Here is a 6505-nt window from a genome sequence, read left to right on the forward strand (position 1 = left end):
AGATGTACCCCCGTTGTCACTCCTGCTGCCCCTCCCCAATCTGGGATGGCTGGCTGACTGAGAGGGAGGAGCAGCCCCTGGGTGAAGACGCCTGCCCAACGGGTATTCCCATCACTTACGTTCAGTGACCAGGCACTTTTCTCAGCTGCCCTGTGACTTTGTGTGGCTGCCAGCCGCGTGCAGGGCAGTGAACACACACACAGTCGCCCAACTGCTATGAAGGTTTCGGCCTTCATAGGGAGTCAGAATGCCCCTGCCTGGCCTTCCTGCTTCCCCCTCCAGGCTGTGCTGTCCATCACGACCTGGTTAATCCCTCAAAGGACCCCTTGACTGAGTCACCCTCCTGAGGCAGGTGCGTGGAGCTGAGACACAGAGACACATCCAGGGGTAGCCTTCTGGAGCCTCCGTTTTCTCGTCTGCGAGGGGGTAATGGTGCCTGTCTCGTAGGCTGTTGTCCTCTGCACCACATCCACTCCTCTCGTGGTTGCTACTCTGTGATTTTGGTCAGCACCATTGTAAGAGCATTTTGGATTTTTCCAGTGAGGTGCTAAACCCCGTACAGCGAATTCTACTCCACTGCCTCCACGATACCAAGGGCCTTCTCTATATTCTTGATGACTAATGACAGCTGCCTGACTGTCACTGGGTTCAAAGAGGTCAGAAAATTTTGGAGCCATGAGGGCCCCTGAGAAGTTCTAGTCTAACCCCTCCCTGAGCAGCTGTAACAGCTAGGGCTGGCATATGTTGAGCACGTACTGAAGGCTGGCCTTATTGGAAGCACTTTAAAGGATTAATTGGCTTAATATTCATGTTCCTATCTGATACGCACAATAACCCCTGTGGGGCTTGTATCATCCCTGTTTGTGGTGGGGAAACTGAGGCCCAAATAAGGGAAAGTCTAATGCCCAGAGTCACAAAGCTAGTGAATGGCAGCACTGGGGACTGAACGCAAGTAGACTGTCGACCCCTTTGGTCCCAACAGGGAGCTGTCCAGCCTCCAAGACCTCTCACACTTTCTCCCATCCTAGAGAGTAAATATTTATTGAGTTCCTCGCAGTGAGAGTGGAGTACCGTATGCCAGGCATGTGCTAAACCCTTCACATCCTCTCTCTTGTTCAATGCAGTGACTCTGGGAAGAAGGAGTGCTCGCTGAGGTCCATAGACAGCCCAAGGTCATGTAACACGTCAGCGGGAGTCAGAACTGGCCTCAGGTCTCCTAGCTCTTGAAACTGATGTCCTCGTGCATTTCCTGGGTGCGGTCTTACCGGTTTCATTAATAAGCTCTCTTTGAGTGCCTACCCGAGGCCAGGCGCTGTGCCGGTGGCTGGGGTTACGAAGTCAAGGTGACAGAGCCCCAGGCGGCTCTGTCGCATTGTGGCCCTGTGGGAGGGGCGGCCAGTGCTGCAGACCTGTTTTCTAGAGGAGGCAGGAATCTGGATTTTGTGTGAAGTCCCCCCCTGACTCTCAAATGTTGGCAATGCGCTTAAACATAAAACACTGCAGCCTCAGTAGAAAACCTCCTCTACCCAGCGTGGAGGCAGGCGATCAAGCAGCGACGATCCGTGACTGCTTGGGGTTAAGTGTTGGGGAGGAAAGGACTTGTTGCATTAAGAAAAAATACTCTGGGGGCGCCTGGGTGGCTCAGTCGGTTAAGCGTCCGACTCTTGATTTCGGCTCTGGTCATGATGTCCTGGTTCGTGGGATTGAGCCCCACATCAGGCTCCGTGCTGAGCATGGAGCCTGCTTAAGATTCTCTCTTCCTCTCTCTCTACCCCTCCCCGCTGCGCGCACGTGTGCGCACATGCGTGCACGCACGCACACACACTCTCGCTCTCTCTCTCAACAAATAAATAAACATTAAAAAAGAAGAAGAAAAGAAAAAATACTCTTTGCTATGGTCCCTGGACCAGCAACATCATCAGTACCACACAGTGACTTGTTGGAAATGCTCATTCCTAGGCCCCACCCCAGGCCAACTGGACGCTGCGGGTTGGAACCACGATCTGTTTCTGGCAGCCTTTTTGGTGATTCTGATGCATGCTACTGTTTGAGAACCTCTGCTCTTGGGTCATGCCAGGACCTACCTTTATCCGTTTTCTCTGCTTTACTGCTTCTCAAACTCCCTAAGACCCTTTCTACCCCGGGACCCCTCTACTTACTGTTCTCAACGTGGCTGCGTGACTCTTTCCCTCACAACCTTCAGATCTTTGCCCAAACGTCGTCTCCTTGGAGAGGCCCTCCCCAAGCACCCAGTTTAAAGAGTCACCCCCAATCTGTCCGTGTCCCATCTCTTTGCCTTTACTTTCTTCAGAGAGCTCCCCACTCCCTGATATTATATCCTATACTTACTTGCTTATTTGTGTAGTATCTTTCTCCCTCCCCTAGAAGGTAAGCTTCACGGGAACGGGGACTTGGTCTCTTTTGTCCTCCCAAGATCTGGGACGGTGCCCAGCCTGGTCAGATGCTTGGTAAATATTGTTGAGTGAAGGAAGGAATCTTGTAGAGTTTACCCTTCTGGTCGTTCATTCAGTCTACAAGCACGGACCCTTGAGCAACACAGTTCCTGTGCAGGCAATAGGCTTATTGCTGGAAGGGGTGCCAGGTCCTCGGCCGCCTCCCGCCCCATCGTACACCAGCTCCAGACCAGTAGAACCCCCAGAGCCTCTAGACTTTGTGGAGGCGAAGGGGTTAACAGCACTGCCCTCCCCCCCCCCCCAACCCCAAAGCCAGGGACTGGGCTGTTTGGGCTGATTTGGAAGCGAGGGCTTTGGGCGACGCGGCTGCTGACAAGTTGTTCCCAGGGACTGGGCCATCATTCTGGATGCTTCCCGACAGCCCGGACAAACGGCGTGTGCCGCAGCTGCGGCTCAGTGCCAGGGGCAGCCACGACATTCCACGCGCACGAGCCCGCTGCGTGGCCCAAGCCCCTCTGCCGCTGCCCCAGGGGGTTCTCCTTTGCTGGGGCCGCTTCTGAGAGCCTCATTCCTCGCAGAGTGTTCTTATTAGCAGGATTGCTGAATGCAACGTAATCCCTTTGGGTAAATAAGAGACTTCAGGAGAAATCCTCTGGAGAGTTACTCAGCATGAATCTTCGAGAAGCATACCTTTCGTACAATACAGCAGGTTTGCTCTAATGCCCTCCTCGTGTCGGGGGGCAGTGCAAAAGAGAGGGCTCGAAGATTTGGGAGAATTTTACGTATTTCGATCAGGGCTTGTCCCCTTTGGCACTTCTGACATTGTGTAGCTGTTGCAGGGGGTTGTGCTGTGCATTATAGGATGTGTGGTGTGGCAGCATCTCTGGCCTCTACCCACCAGGTGCCAGAATCCGCTCCCTCTCCCAACGAAAAATGCCTCCAGATATTGCCAAATGTCCCCTGGTGGCCCAAATCATCCATGGGTGAGGACCGCTGATGTGTGAACCCAATGAGCAGGGAGTATTGATTGCTAAGTTGAAATTTGCAAGGGCTGGTACTCAGACTCTGGGTTTGAGTCCTGCTTTGCTTCTCCAGTTCTGTTTCGTCATCCCTGCCCCTGTGGGTGCCACAAGGATCAGCTGAGATAACGCACACGAGGGGTCTAGAACAGTGCTCTAGAACTTCCTGTATCGCACTGTGTCGCATCTCCCTTCTGGCGCACGGCCTTCTGATGGTAATGACCTTTGCTGTTCGCTTTGCGACTTGTTCACGTGGACCTGGTTGTTTACGCCAGCACCGAAGCAGTGCTTGGCGGTGGCCATCTCCAAAAAGGGCGGAGGAAATGTGACGGACTCGTCTTAGTGCGCGCCCGGAATGCAAAGTGGGAGTCCTAAGCAGCGGCCTCAGAATCACACGGCGGCTGCGATGTCCCGAGTCCCCCAGCAGGGGGCAGCAGCAGCTGGGAAAAGGCCCTTGGCGGGAGGGAGCCAAGGGCTGCCTCCCGTTTGGATTGACTTAGCCGCTGCGCGTATTTAAAGTGGAGCAAATCATCCCTCCAGAGCCACGGCGCCCTCCTTTAACAGCCCACGATAGCTCATCTGTGGGAGCCAAGGGCTGCTTTTCTAGAACATTCCACATTTAGCATTTCTGTCCATTTCCAGATGGCTCAGGCTGAACCCAGGCCAAATTCTGCTTCGGGCAAAGTTAGGCTGGTCCCTGTTGCTCCGTGTTCCTCCCCGGCTCTGCTCATGCCGCCCCATCCTGCCCCCTTGCCTGAGTGACACAGTGCCTTGTCCAGGTAGCATCCCAAGCAGCTGCACCCCGTGCTCAGGCGCCATCTCCCTCATAAAAACAGCATTCCAGAGTCTCATTCTCTCCATTTCTCGGATTTCACTCTTGACCCCCTCCCTTGCATTTCCTCCCCAGCAGCCAGGGGCGTCTTTACAGTTTTGAACAGACAGTCTCTTCCCTGGGTTTAAAATGTAAAAGGTGGAAGAGGATATACAGAGAGCATTGCCTCCTACCCTTGACCACAGGCCTGCAGTCCCCGTCCCCAGGGGCTACTGCTCTTACCAGATTCTTGCATACCTTTCAGATATTTTACGTACCTGCAGCCCACGAACATTCTTGCTTATCCTTTCCCCTATGAATACAAGCTGTCACACGCACTCTTCTGCACTTGGAGTTTTCCGTCTGATAATATACTTTGGAGAGGCTCCATGTCAACCCCCAAAGTGCCCCTTTCTTTCTTTTTTTTTTTTTTTTTTAATGCTTGTGTCCTATTCGCTTGCAGAGAGTGGTCTTTCGAAATCTTGTCATATTTCCAATGCAACCTCCTCAAATGCTTCCTCCTGCTTTCCCCCAAAGAGCTGTCAAGCCTGGTGAGCAGGTCTTTGCCTGCCTAGCTCCCTTTTTGTGTCTAGGGCAGCCTGGCTTAATCCGTCCTCAAACTTGTCCTGCCTCTCCTGCCCCAGGGCCTTTGCCCCTGCTGTCCCCTGCTAACCTAGTTTGCTCCCGCTGTGCTTTTCGTAGCTCAAACATTTACTTACTCCCCGTGTCCTGTACCTTCCATAGCAGCGTTGACCACTGTTTGTAGCACAGTGATTAAGTCATAGGCTCTAGCGGCACCTGGGTGGCTCAGTCAGTCAAGTATCAGACTTTGGCTCAGGTCATGATCTCATGGTTTGTGGGTTTGAGCCCCATATCGGGCTCTGCCGTCAGCACAGAGCCCGCTTCAGATCCTCTGCTCACCTCTCTCTCTGCTCCTCTCCCTCTCTCTCTCTCTCAAAAATAAATATTAAAAAAAAAAGAGTCATAGGCCCTAGGCCACAGTCCTGGGGTTCAAATCTCAGCTTGGGCACTTTGTAGTTATGTGACCTTGGGCAGCTTGCCACACCTGTGGAAGTGGAATGGGAACAGTAATAGATCCTTCATCCCGAGGCTTTGGTGTTGAGGATTCAGTGACTGGATGAGTAAGCACAGGGCACGCCTCCGTGCCCGTGGTGACAGGGGCACATCTCTCACCCACTGGGTGCAAACCCCGGAGGGCAGGGACCATATCTTTGCAGCATCATATCCCAGTGCCTAGTATAGAGCAGGTGTTCTATAAATATGGGCCAAATCTACGGGGCACGTTTACAGATTAGAAAGAGACTCTGGAGGAATCATCGTAGGAACCCGGCGGCTTTTTAACTGTGCCCCCTGTGATACTGGCACAGATAATAACTGCCGAGAGTCATCGGCCCTGGTGCCAGGCTCATCCTTAGGTGATTTCACCTCATCCCCACAACAGCCTCGACAGGTAGGTAACATCGTTATCCCTGTTTCCCAGGGGAGGAAACTGAGGCACACCGCAATCAAGTAACCTGCCAGAGGTCACACGGGAGCAGAGGCCGGTGGTCAAATCCAGGAAGCTTTGTAGGAAACGATAAACATCTGAAACACATCGTCCTAAATCCGAGCCGGTTATATCCGTGATTGAGAGGGGGCTGTGCTCAGGGACACCCGTCCCGTCCCTCTCTGCCTGCTTCAGTTCTGGGCCGGTTTGGAGACTCGACTCAAACACCGGCTCCTTCCTCCAGCCCAGCAGTTCGTGTCCTGATCTGCCTCTGGGCCCTCAGAGAGGGGAGGCAGCCAAGCCCTTCACCTGGGTCTGGGTCCCCTGCTATCCCGTCCGCCCGCTTGCTTGCAGAAGGGTGGGTCCTTCTGGCCCTCCAAAGGAGACCGTTGGTCTGCCGCACTCCCCACACCTCCCTGCAAAGCTTCCCGTCCTGCTTTCCTTCCCTCGCCTCCCCCCTGCTCTGCAGTCTGCTGCAGTCTTCCCCCCCTGTCCGGAGTCACTCACGGACAGGCGGTCGGCTCCCATGCCAGGCTGCGGGGACGCGGGACCCTGCCCTTCCTGCGCGCCAGGCCCACGGTAAGCAGTCGGGCCTCATGGTAGCCTGGCGAAGTGCGGACCGTTGCGAGCCTCCTCCTGCAGACAAGCAAACGGAGACACAGACAAGTTTAGCAACATGCCTGGGATCATATGCTTCAAACAGCGGGGCAGGATTCAAACCCAGGCAGGACGGTTCCGTGAGCCACAGTCCTGG

The sequence above is a fragment of the Prionailurus viverrinus genome, chromosome B4 (genome assembly GCF_022837055.1).
Source record: "Prionailurus viverrinus isolate Anna chromosome B4, UM_Priviv_1.0, whole genome shotgun sequence".
Lineage (NCBI taxonomy): Eukaryota > Metazoa > Chordata > Mammalia > Carnivora > Felidae > Prionailurus > Prionailurus viverrinus.